This window comes from Podarcis bocagei (genome assembly GCF_964188305.1).
Source record: "Podarcis bocagei genome assembly, chromosome: 11".
In the NCBI taxonomy this organism is placed as follows: Eukaryota; Metazoa; Chordata; class Lepidosauria; order Squamata; family Lacertidae; genus Podarcis; species Podarcis bocagei.
This window is the reverse complement of record NC_138136.1, coordinates 27670098-27683543: the sequence shown is the minus strand read 5'-3', so window position 1 is coordinate 27683543 and position 13446 is coordinate 27670098. Positions and strand designations below refer to the sequence as shown.

The window sequence follows — 13446 nt, the reverse complement described above, 5'->3', positions numbered from 1 at the left end:
CAGCTTTCCCGCCCTCGCCTCCACAGTTTAAAAGGTCCCAGATTGTTTAATTAGACAACGGCCAGGAGGAAAAGGAATGTTTTTGTAATGTACTGTAATTCCTTTCTGAGATAGTAATGAGGTGTACATTTGAATAGCCATACAGATTAGTTTCTGTATTGTAGGATATTCACATAGTACATTTCAGCTCGTTGCCACCAGAGGTAGCTCTTTTCCTATTCCTACGATGGAGCCATGAACTTAATGAATTAGGAAGAAAATGTACAGTAGCGTGAAAGAAAAAAACAGCCAGCTATTCTTTCACTTCCTGCTATTGTAACTGAAATAGGCAGTCATATATTACAAGTTAAGGAAATAAATGCATGATTTCAAAAATTAAAGATGCTGCAGTATCAGTAAACTAATTATTAAATGGAAACAGCAGGCTCTTACATTCACAGTTGTTTCCCTCGTCCCAAGTATCTGTTCTTATCCTATAATACTAACACATCATAAGGCTTCCAGGCAAGGACAGTACAGTGTTACCTTGGTTCTCGAACTTAATCCGTTCCGGAAGTCCGTTCCAAAACCAAAACATTCCAAAACCAAGGCATGCTTTCCCATAGAAAGTAATGCAAAACAGATTAATCCATTCCAGGCTGTTGAAAAACCACCCCTAAAATGCTTCCCCCACCACTCCAATCAGTGCAATCTTTCAATCTCTCTCGATCTCTCATCAAAGCGGCTCAGCTGGCGCAACACTAAAAATGGAAGCTCGGGACTCAGGACACATTTGACTTCCAAAAAAATTTCGAGAACCGAAACGCTCACTTCTGGAACCAAGGTACCACTGTATAATATTGGCACCAAATAAATGTTTGATAGCAGTGATGGTGATGAAGTAGGTACATGAATAATTTAAAACTGGTTTTAACTGAGCTGGAATACAGTATCTGCGTAGTGCTAAATCAGAAACCAGAAAAGGGGGATGGAAGAGTTCAAATATTTTAAATTTTACAGTTTTAATCTTAAGATCCAGTCTTATAATGAATGCGCTCGGGGGTGGTGGTGGTCAGGACTGTGACTTAGACCAGGCATAGGCAAACTTGGCCCTCCAGTTGTTTTGGGACTGCAGCTCCTATCATCCCTAGCTAACAGAACCAGTGGTCAGGGATGGTGGGAATTGTAGTCTCAAAACATCTGGAGGGCCAAGTTTGCCTATGCCTGACACTAGCTGATGCATCTGAAGTAGGCTGATACCAGATGGATGGATGGATAGATAGATTATGCTACAAAAATGCATGCTACCCTGTATAGAATGGATGCTGTAGCTGAGATTCCTGTATTGCAGAGACTCTTGGAGTCCCTTCCAACTTTACTATTCTATTATTCTAGTGCTACTACACCCTGCCAAGCAAATGATTGGTGCTTTTGCGGATAGTGGCAGGGGATATATTTGCGTGTAGCAGTAGTCACACAGCCTGCTGTTTCCACAAGGGTCTCTAGATCAAGGCAAGATATGTCATTTGGTGTTTTCATTGTTTTCAAGAGACGTCATTCTCCATCCATTTGTACAATGTGTATGCATCTCTGGGAGGCCAAGATCAGAGATTCTTATAAAGTCAAGGAATATTGTCTTCTTCTGTACGGGTGTTTTTCATTTAAAATGTGTGCAATGAAGTACAGAGATTAAAGTACCTTTTCCAGAGAACTATTTCCTGAAGTGAGAAGGTCAGAACGTTCATGAATTTCAAAGGGGATCACTCATGCACCAAGGCTTCATTAAACATTATTATTCTGAAATAGCTTTATAGTGTGGGCCTGTCAATTACCTGACATTAATCTTTTCCAGGGAAGAAGGCAAAATATGTTCAGAGCTCTCAAGAGCCTTCCATCTGGGAGCTGTCTGTCTGTCTGTCACCACTTGAAAGCAATTATGATTGTTCCAAAGGAATGAGTAGAATCAGAGTACCCTTTGGTTAAACCTTGCAGCCATTTGGACTTGATTACTGATTTAAATACTTTCACCTCTGGCTGTCTGCTTACAGGTTATTTGGAAGGATCAAAAAAGGCTTCTGTGGCAGTAAGGCATTATTAAATTGTAAATCTAGTTAAAATGTTTTAACTTTATAGCATCAGTGTGATAGTAAGCATACTGCCCCGTGCCCATGGTCCTTTTGTAGTTTCTGGGATCTTCAGATAAAACCTTTATATGGAAGCACTTAAAAAAAATACTCTAGAAGAATTGCTGCAATTGCTTTTAAATCAGATGCTATCTCGGAACCTAAATAAGTGGTCGTACCTGAAAGATAATCTCACACCTTGAGATTCACTCGATCACTGTGCTCTGCATGGTCAGGATATCCTTTCTGCACAGTGTAGAAACAAATTTCAATGGGAACAAATGTAAGGCTGTATCCAGTTCTGGGTGCCACAGTTTAAGGATACAGTGGTACCTCGGGTTGCAGATGCTTCAGGTTACAGATGCTTCAACTGACAGACTCCACTAACCCAGAAATAGTACCTCAGGTTAAGAACTTTGCTTCAGGATGAGAACAGAAATCGCGTGGCGGCGGCACGGTGGTAGCAGGAGGCCCCATTAGCTAAAGTGGTACCTCAGGTTAAGAACACTTTCCGGTTAAGAGCAGATCTCCAGAACAAATTAAGTTCTTAACCCGAGGTACCACTGTATTGATAAGCTGGAACTTTTGTAACTTACGGCACCCAAGATGATCAAGGGTCTGAAAACCAAACTTTATGAGGAATGGTTGAGAGAGTTGGGTGTGTTTATCCTAGATAAGAGGAGGCTGAGAGCAGATATGGTAGCCATCTTCAAATATCTAAAGGACTGTCACATGGAAGATGGAGCAAGCTTGTTTTCTCCTGCTGCAGAGGCTAGGCTTCAAGCTACAAGAAAAGGGATTCTGATTCAACATTAGGAGGAACTTTCTGACAGTAGGAGCTGTTTGACAGTGGAACATTCTCCCTCAGGAGATTGTGGACTTTCCATCACTGCAAGTTTTTCAGCAGGGTTTGGATGGCCATCTGTCATGGATGCTTTCGTTGAGATTCCTGCATTGCAGTGGGTTGAATTAGATAATACTTGAGGTCCCTTCCAACTCTGATTCTATGATTTGGGCCTTTATTATTTATTAAATTTATATACCTCCCTTCCTCAAGAGACCACAAGGCAGGTGGCAACATAAAACACAAAATGCATAATAGTAAAAGGGAGGGGGACTACAATAACCCCCCCAATAGATTAACAGCTGAAGGCCTGGTTGAAAGAGGAATATTTTAACATGGCACCTAAAGATATAACGAAGGCGCCAGGCAAATCTCCCTGAGGAGAACATTCCACAAATGGGGAACGACCACAGAAAAGGCCCGTTCTTGTGTTAGCACCCTCTGGACCTCTTTTGGAGGTGGGGGCTTTAGTATTATGGAATCTGCCCTGAGGAATTCCCTTCATTTGAATATGAGAGATAGACACTATCTCGCTTTTCTTTTCAGTTCCTGCTGAATACCTCCATCTTTCAACAAACAGTTTAAGTTGAGATCTTCCCCAGTACAGTCTGCATCTGTATTGGAAATGTTTTTAAGATGTTTTTGTTGCTTTAACTCTTGTTGTTTGCCACCCTTTGGGAGGAAGTGCAGGATATAAATTTAATAAATAAACCCTTTCTAACTGAATGGCCAATGGTGGCAGCTCAGACAAGTTCTAGGAGAGAATGCTATAAATGCCTCCTCATCCACAACCTTGCCTGATAACCTTGAATGACTTGTTGTCTCTCATCCTTCATTCCCTATCAGTGTAATTGAGATAACTGCCGGCTTATTCACAGAAAGTCATTCTGTATTCTTCTGAAGCACAATAAACTAAAGTAACAAAATCTTACCATCTTGAAATTATATCTTGCATTGTTGAAGTACTTCTCACCCGTTAAGATCATTGTGTTAGTGGTGGTTGTGGACAGTTTTGCCCTAGCCACAGCTTATTTATATTCTGAAATATGTCCAACTGAATTGTCTTCAAGGGCAGCTCTGCAGACAATCTGGAAACTTTGGTTAGTATAAAATGTATACTTTGGACACCTCAAATCGGAACTGCTCTGCGACATATCAGAAACATATCACGTGTTTAAATCCTCAAGTTGCATTCTTAATAAAATTTGAAGCAAGTGTAAAATAAGCAGATACATCATAATATTTCTGTGCAAGGTTAATTTTTATATACCATTTCCTTGCACATCTTTCCTGTGCCAGGGTGTTTACAATAAAGATGCAATAAATTTCACGGCTGAAGTGAAGTTTTATTCATTTTCATACCCATTTACTTGTATGTTGTTGTCACTGAGTCGAGTCTGACTCTTCGTGACCCCATGGACCAGAGCACGCCAGGCACTCCTGTCTTCCACTGCCTCCCGCAGTTTGGTCAAACTCATGTTAGTAGCTTCGAGAACAGTAGCACTCAAATGCTTTACTAAAATACAGCAAGTCAGAGCATGTCCCCGAAGGCCTGTTGTCTTGGGAAAAGAAGACAAAACAAAATTGTACTACTTATATTGGTAGAAGTGCTGCTTGGGGGGGAAAATGCCCCTTTTAAGTTTGGTGACAGTAGCTTCAGAAAACAGTTTGTCAAAATGGTTTTTAGAAAACATTCTAAATGGATTGGGTGTGATTTATTTTTCAGAACTTAGGTACTGTGAATTCATGCGAAGCTTTTTGGGGGGGACTGTTTCAGAATATTATAGGGCAACAGTCATTAAGGATCATAGAATTGTAGAGTTGGAAGGGACCCCAAGGGTCATCTATTCCAACCCCCTGCAGGAATCTGAAGCATCCATGGCAGATGGCCATCCAAACTCTGCTTATAAACCTCCAAGGAAGGCTGACTGAATTCACCATGAGAATGAGAAATTGGTGGGGGCAGTAGGTTCAATGGCTTACAGTCAGAAAATGGGTTAAACAGACTGATTTTAAACTTGGTAGTGCAGGAGAGTAAGTTTGAGGATGGGTCCATGTATTATCTGGAGTCAAAGGATAAGAAATGTTGAACTAGTTAAATGTGTGGTGTGACTGGGGGAAATGGAGTGGTGTGCATTTTCTTCTTCTTCCATACACTTTGCTAGGGTGATTTTGGGGAAAATATTTCCCCGTACTATGGCTTTGGGGAAATGGTTTGTTGTGTTGGGTTAAGGGAAACATCTAATTGAAATAATTAAGCAATGTAAAGACTACATTTTGAACCTGGAAATAGCTTGGTTTAAGCAATTAATAATAAAATTGTGTAAGCCACCGAAAGGATGCTTTGAATCTGGAAATGGTATGGTTCTGATCCAAAGGTGTGTGTAGCAGCATGCTGGGTTTTGCAGACACGTGCAGCTGCCCAACAGATGGCCGGCATGGCCAGCTCTGACAATGCCACTTACTTGTCAGAAAGTGGAGCAAAGTACTGGGACCTGCATTTAATCCCCATCGCACTTCCAAACAGATGGTCGGCGCTGTCAAAGCTGACAGAATTGACAGCCTTTTAAGTACTGCAAGTGCAATCCCTATCCAGCAGCTATTTCTTTATTAATTGAACATTTATTAGTCAGCTTTGCAGCTTTAAAAGTACAAACCAAATTTGAAAAAGAGAAACCTTTAGAAAACAGAATTTCAAAACATTGTAAATGAAGACAAACAACAGCAAAATGTTAAGACCAGCAAGGCACAATAAGTTATCAAGGATCATGTGAATACTTGGGAGTGGGGTATGTGGGTTTCTGATTTTCTAAGAACATTTAAGTTCCTGTGCTTATAGTCACTTTGTCCATAATAGGGAAGTGACTGTAGTCTACAGTTTATCCCAAAGCATCATACCTAAGAAGTCCAGCTGCTGCTGTAGGGAACACTTTGACCTGTTGTTATCAATGGGATGATCAAAGAAGCTTAAAGCTAAAGGAAAGGGACCCATGACCATTAGGTCCAGTCGTGACCGACTCTGGGGTTGCGGCGCTCATCTCGCTTTCTTGGCCAAGGGAGCTGGCGTACAGCTTCTGGGTCATGTGGCCAGCATGACTAAGCCGCTTCTGGCGAAACAGAGCAGCGCACGGAAACGTTGTTTACCTTCCTGCTGGAGGAGTACCTATTTACCTACTTGCACTTTGAAATGCTTTCGAACTGCTAGGTTGTCAGGAGCAGGGACCGAACAACGGGAGCTCACCCCATCGCGAGGATTCAAACCGCCGACCTTCTGATCGGCAAGTCCTAGGCTCTGGTTTAACCCACAGCCCCACCCGCGTAGTATGTAGTTTAAAAGAGATACAGAGAAATCATTGGTGGGTCTTTACTGAGATTTCAAAATCCTGAGGGTGGGCAAGATAATATTGTTAGGCATTTCAAGATCATGTTGTTTGGCATAGAATTGTAGAGTTGGAGGGGACCCCATGCAATGCAAGAATCTCAGCTAAAACATCCATGACAGAACTAAAAAACTACCAAGGAAGGGGAGTCTATCACCTCCCATGTGAGACCATTCCTGTTGAGCAGCTCTTACTGTCAGAAAGTTCTTCCTGGTGTTTTGTCAGAACCACCTTTCTTGTAACTTGAATCCATTGTTTTGGGACCTAGTGTCTGAAAACAAGCTTGCTCCATCTTCCATGTGATAGGCCTTTAGATATTTGAAGATGGTTAAGTGCTTTAGGTCTGTATTGTTGGCATCATGCTTTCGAAGCCTATGTTGATAAGAGCTGTTACTTCACAATTATCTGCCTGTACATCAGAAATATGATGTAGATGGTAAATTTAGCTATTTGCAAACAGAAACAATTATTTGCCAGGGCTTTTTACTGTCACAGTATGAATATTGGAAGCCTCCTCTTGGTCTGCAGAGGGCAGCAGAGTGGGGGAGAAGAGGGTAAATTCTGAACATTGGCTATCATCCAGATATTTTACATTCTTTTTGATGGCTGAGAAGAACCCATGAAAAACAGTAGCTTGGTCTACCTTTCATCAAACACCACCGGGTATATTTTCAATGCAAATTTTGAGGATTAGCCGTGATCTTCTTGCTCACTTTTGACTACAGTCGGATTTCAAGCTACCGTGTTGAATTCCATTTCAGTTTCATTCTCTCTTATTTTCCAGTGCTTCTATAACGCATGGTGGTTGTTTTCCTCCTTTGTGAAATGAACGCCAAAAAGAAGCACTCTTTTATCATCTGAGGTACATTGTGCTCATTTGTCGACTGTCAAGAGTTGTCTCCATAAACTACATCCTATTAATTTCTAAAAGCCACGGATCTTATGATCCAAATTCTCTGTTGAATGCAGCCATGTAGTGGTTGTCCCTATGACCGTAATCTGTCATGACTATTTAGTTCTATACAGTTCAGAACAGCATTTTTCAAGGCTACCTGTCAGTTCCTGTAGGATTGTACTGGTGCTTGCAGCAGACGTAAGCTTTCCTACTCTTGCGTTTTCCTCTCCCTGACAAGGGCTGAGCGAGTTTCAGCAGCTTAGCTGCACTCCCTTGCCTAGGAGGGCCTTAGTGAATTGCACTTCCTGGTTGGCAGAGGCCAAATAAAGAACCAGGAGGAAGGCAGGAAATACCACCTAAATAATCTTGTAGATCAGAGCTTTACAAACTGTGTCATGACACCTTGTCATCTGCAGTGTGTAGGTTTGCCCGGGGCTGGGAAGGGGTTAATTTAACCTGCGGTTTGCTAGTAAAACTGAATTACTGTGTAGCAAAATGATGCATATCTAAAACGTGTGTCACCAGCAGGAAAAGTTTGGAAAGCTCTGCTGTAGAGACATTTCTATTTAAAAATTACAATAGTTTCCAATGATCTAGTGAAATTTATGTTGGAAGCAGAACTGTAAGGATGCTATGGGCCTAACTGGATGAATCGTATGCGAGATTATGAATGATTATTAGATGATAGTAACACCATGTAAGTTTTTAACTATTTGGCATGATTTTATTACTATGCAAATAAAGAGCACCCCCAGACAGAAACTGCTGGCACAACATAAAATATTTTTGTATGTATTGTGAGGCTCCACTCAAATTCCTCTCTTCTTTTCCTCTTCCATTTGTTCATTTTTGAATGGTGCTAATTTCCTAATGTCTTGTGTATACTTTGCAATGAGGAAAAACATGATTGGATAAATGTTCTGAAAACTGATGCATATTTGGGATGGTTCTTTTTCTGATGCCAGACTTAAATGTTGAGTTTAGCATATTTTGTAAGCCACTTTGGGAATGGTTATAAAACAGAATATGATAAATAATACCCACTCACACCATGTGGGGAGCCACTTACACAAAATTGCCACAAGATGCTCCACTCATGTGGTTGAACTACAGTACAAGTTGTACAAGCAGTACAAGCTGCCCGTGCAGCCTGCTGCATATATAAATTGGGCCACTAAATAGGTAACAGTTAAATTTCCATTAACCATATATTTACAGAAACCGCTGCCTGGTTTTACTACCAGTTGGTAACGTTAGCATGCAGATTTGCAGCAAGTGACAATTTCTCTCTGCTTTATTCCACAATCTTTAGCCTTCATAAAATATTTGATGTTAAAATTTTATCATCCTAAAATCCCTCTTGGGTTTTAAATAATCCATTTTCTCACTGCTTAGTAGGGATACTGTTACAGTCAGTGTAACTAGAGGAAATATGATGCCAAGAAAGAGTGTGATTGTATGCACACTGGTGCACAGACATAAAGTAGTGCTTCCTGGGAGTTGTATATGGGATGAAGGGTTGCTGTACTCCTTAAATCATTTAAATCAGGAACAGTATTGTTGGGATGCACTGGCAGGTGCCAACATCATTCCAGACATAGTGTACACCCCAACCTCACAACTGCACCAGCAATTGGTCCAGTCTGTACCGTGGGTTGCTATCTGGTCACATATTAGCATGAATTTCCTGTGAAATCAGTCTCCAGAATGGTGAAGATAGCATGGGATTGGTTTACAGACTGAAATGTATAGATTATTTTGATAGGAATAATATTTCTCCTTCCTCCTCAATCTCCGATGTTGTGGCTTTTCGTCGCATCTATTATCATCTCCATGCTCTGTTCAAGCAGGGCAGAATTATCTACACATGCGGTAGGTAGATGGGCAGCCCAGAGAAGAACAAAATCATGTTTGCTCTAACATGTTAATCCTGCAAGCATAGATGGGGTGGTGGTGTCTGGAACCGGCAGTTGCCTTTCCTGGATTGCTAAATGCCAAACCAAGACCAAAGCATTTATGCAAAGTGCCATGAAAGCTCAAAATCCCCCAAATCAGTCCTGAAGCTATAAATGAAGAAGTAATTGTCATTACTGTAGTTACTTCCAAATATTTAGCTACAGCTAAAACGTTTGTGACTTTCTTAAGGCAGATATCCAAAGCGCCATGCTTGCTGTTCTAACTTGCTCATGGCAGTAGCTCTCTTCAACTTCCTTTATCTATTAGAAGCCCTTCATAGCCTGTTCTAGTCAGGAGGGCACCAGAGGGCCACCCTGTGAGGCACAATACTGCTTCTGCCCCCAGGTATGTGTGACATGCTTCCTGTTTCTGCATGAAGGACTTTGGATCCCCGGCACAACATGCTATCTTCACTTGTTTGTAAAGCAAACAAGATCACTGTGAAACTAGTTATCTATTGTATTTGTGTTAACTATCTTCTTGGTGAAATTGTTTGCCTTCCTTGCAATATTTGTTCTTCTACTGTGCTAGTACTACAGATTCTTGTTTCACTCATGGGCATAGCTTCGGGTTGCAAGGGGGCAACTGCCCCTCCTAAATGAAGTAAATAAATAAAAACGCTTAACTAACTGACCAATTGCATTACAGATTACTTGGTTCTGTCTCCACAACATAAAGCCTGCCCACCCTAAAATAAATGCTAGCTACGCCCATGGTTTCACTGTGTATATTTTTTACCATGAACATGAGTTACACATTATACCCTACATAAAAAGTTTCCTTGTCTGTCACTGGTGATCTTGGGGTACTGAAGAAATTCAGAGTTAAAAACTGGCAGCTGATAAGACAAGGTTTGATACAATAGCACCAAACTAATTCGGTATCAATTAACCAGTTCTGTTGTGTACCATCTCATTCTTTTTAAAAAATTTATTTAGATTTTTAGGTTTACAAACAATCATAATCATAGACAGACAATTTCCATAAGTTCCCTTTGACTTCCCTCCTCCCCTTTTGTGGTTCCTTATGTTAACTTTTCCTCTTGCCTCTTCTCTGTTAATCCAGTTCTATTAAATCTTCAATAAAACCATAGTCCAACTTTTAACAACAAGCGTCATTCCAATCCTAAAAACAATTTTAATTGTTTACAATTATTTTTTAAGCAGCCTCACGTTACTACACTGGACTGGCCATTTTCTTGCTCATTTCTTGTGATCCAGTTAAACACCTCTTATAAAAGGATGATCATTGATTATCAGTTGATGGGACACAAGTGGGGAGAATACAACCATACATTGGAAGTCGAACAGAATCCATTCAGGAAGTCCATTCGACTTCCAAAGTTTTCGAAAATCACATTGCGGCTTCTGATTGGCTGCAGGAAGCTCCTGCAGCCAAACAGAAGCCAAGGAAGCCCCGCTGGACGTTCGGGTTCCAAAAGAACATTTGCAAACTGGAATAATTGCTTCCGGGTTTGTAGCGTTTGGGAGCTAGAATGTCCGAGTTCCAGGGCGTTCGGGATCCAAGGTATGACTGTACTGTTGTGTCCTGGTTGCAGGCTTCACATGGACATCTGGTTGGCAATTGTAAGAACAGAATGCTGGACTAGATAGGCCTTCAGCAGGGCTCTTCTTAAGGTTATGATTCATGATTCATCATGATTCATGGATAAGTCTTATCAATGGCTACTAGCCATTATGGCTGTGTATTATCCATGGGGGAGCCCACAGGAGAAGGTCAACGGTTCACTTACATTACAATAAAGAATACATTTAGTAGTAAGCACACTCACATCCTGAGGCTTAGAGTGATCTCTGAGACCGCTCTTATTGAGGATGGATGCCACGCCAGGACAGCACTTTTACGGAAAAGAGCTTTCCTGGTCCAGCAGACAGCTCATCTCCATGCTGCTTGTTCTGATGTAGTGATGCTGCTTCTGTAAATGTTACAAGATTTGGAAACCCTAGAAATACAATGACAATATAAACAGAGGTATTGTGGTACTTGGTGGTGAGTTTGGGGTGTTCCTGGTTTTTGAGAGGTAGGTGGGGACAGTGGCCAAAAACAGAAATGAAAAGTGCTGCATGGTTCTCAGGAAATGGGTAGCAAAAATTGCTTTCTTGGGAAACAGAAACTTACTTGCTACAGGATTGATCAGTTGAAAGTAGAAAGGAAAAGTAGTGTTTTCCTGTATTAGGTTGTTAGAGAAAGCAAAGAAGCAGAGCTGTTGCTCTTTTTTTAGCTATGGATATCTGCAACTACTTCAAGAAGCAGAAGATAGCTAGAAGGCCTCAGACACATACCTGAGGACTGCGCATGGCACCAGAATTTTGGTTCGTCTCAAGAGACCGATGTGGGTATCATCCATAATGCAGTCTGGGACATATTCCCCTTTGCCTTCCTCCTCCCTGCTCTGGCCCTCTTTTCACCACTGAATGCTACATGACATGAACGCAAGCATCCTGGCTTTAATTGCAGCAGAACAGCAAGGGAAGACGGCATATTCAAACCTCAAAAAGGAGTCCTTGATACAGGCCTGTTGCTAAAGCGCACTGCCTAGCTAGAGGTTAATATCTTCCCATTATTTATCATTCATAGCAAGCCTATGATCAAGAGTTGTTTATCTAAAAATTGTTATGTCAGCACAAGTCGTGCTGCACATCTTCCCTGGGGCAAGGAGAAGAGCCATAAAAAATTGGGGCCCTACCATTTTCTCAGGTAAGCAAGGAAACATGCTCACCTTTCATTTGGATGTCATTAAAACCACTCCCGCACACTCCCACAGGTAGACACATCTGTGAGAGGTAAAAGCATATCCAGGAAATTTGTTTTTGAAATGTTAATTAGCCTTTTTGAGCTCCACCTGGTGCCTCTTTCTAGGTGCTCTCACAAAGGCAGCTTTCATTGGACTGAAGGCCCCAAAGTTCAGGAGGAGGTCCTGGTGCCTCAGGTTTGGAGCATATCCCAGATGGATGAACCTTGCAGACATGAGGCATCCCACTCCTGCTTTTAATCAAGAGCTCCTCCACATCTTTTCATCCCCCCGGCAGCTAGGCGTTTCCCAATCTGAGCCAAGAGAAGTATATCTTTACAACCCATTTCTGTCTCTGGGAATTTGTATGACACTTGGTTGTACTCCAAACCTTCCATTTTTCCTGTATGGAATTCTTAAATTCTTCCACTTAGAGTTATGAATGTGTTAGAGCGATAATCAAATGCACCTGCTTAGGCTGCTGTACATAAATTAGTCCTCAACTGCACTGTGATTTATACGCTTTCATATCCTTTTTTACTTTACAATAAACGGAAGTTTCCTTTTGAAAATGTTGCCTGGCTCTGCATTCTTGGTTGCACACCACACTTAGGCACATTCAAAACAGTGCCTATTTGCCTTTCAGCAAAAAGGAAAGAGGGGGGAAAGTCACCCCTCTCTAAGAGGTGGGTGGAAAGGGACAGTTACAGGTAGGTAGCCGTGTTGGTCTGCCACAGTCAAAACAAAAAAAAAAAAAAAGGATTTTTTTATTTTGGAAAGGGACTGTACAACTTGAACAGGAAAACCTGGATATGGGGAACTACATAGAAAGCAGATTCTCCACCAGATGTGTTAAAAGGGGGGCTTCTAACTGAATGCTGGACCCCTACAGAAAGGTATGCAGTCATGGATTTTGCCATGCATGGCTTTTGAAATATTCTCCCCGATTAGCATACTTAGATTTTAAAAAAGAACTTGTATGTCCTTTTTGCATTTTATTCCCCTAACCAGTAGTACAAGGGATACAGGGCACATGCATTACCAAATTTGTACCAAGTACAAAGACTACAATGAAACTGCAAGAGAGCACTCAAAATGGATGGTACAGTAGATCAGATGAAGATGCTTCTAACATCCTGTCATGAACAGGAAAAAGGTGCTAATTGCACAGCAGCTTATTGAGTTTTCTGCAAAAGCATTTGAGGAAAATAAACAGAAGCTGTACAATATAATAACCATTGTGAGTCACATAACCTCGGTCTTCATAACAAGACCAGTATATGAAGCAGTTGACATGATAGACCTCTTACAGCTTTGTGTTGAGACAGAGTATGAATTGTTTGGTGTTGGTTTTTTTAATGGGAACTGGGTCAGGCAACTGTAACAACACAGAATGCATTAATAAAGTTGTGTAGCCAGATTATGAGGGAGATCCTGTAGTGAAGGCTAACACATCTATGAGATTTTCAGTTTTAGCCAAGAAAACAGCATATATTTCTGGCATAGGGCAACTGTCT

At 41.2% G+C, this 13446-nt stretch overlaps 1 long non-coding RNA gene across 1 annotated transcript; it reads right to left on the bottom strand.

The window, feature by feature from the left end:
* Positions 1–8200: 8200 nt before the first annotated feature.
* On the bottom strand, positions 8201–12597 carry LOC308597011. The gene is made up of 2 exons (XR_014012796.1): positions 11140–12597; positions 8201–10565 (listed from the first exon to the last, which is right to left on the bottom strand). It is a non-coding gene; the product is annotated as an uncharacterized lncRNA (long non-coding RNA).
* Positions 12598–13446: the final 849 nt, after the last annotated feature.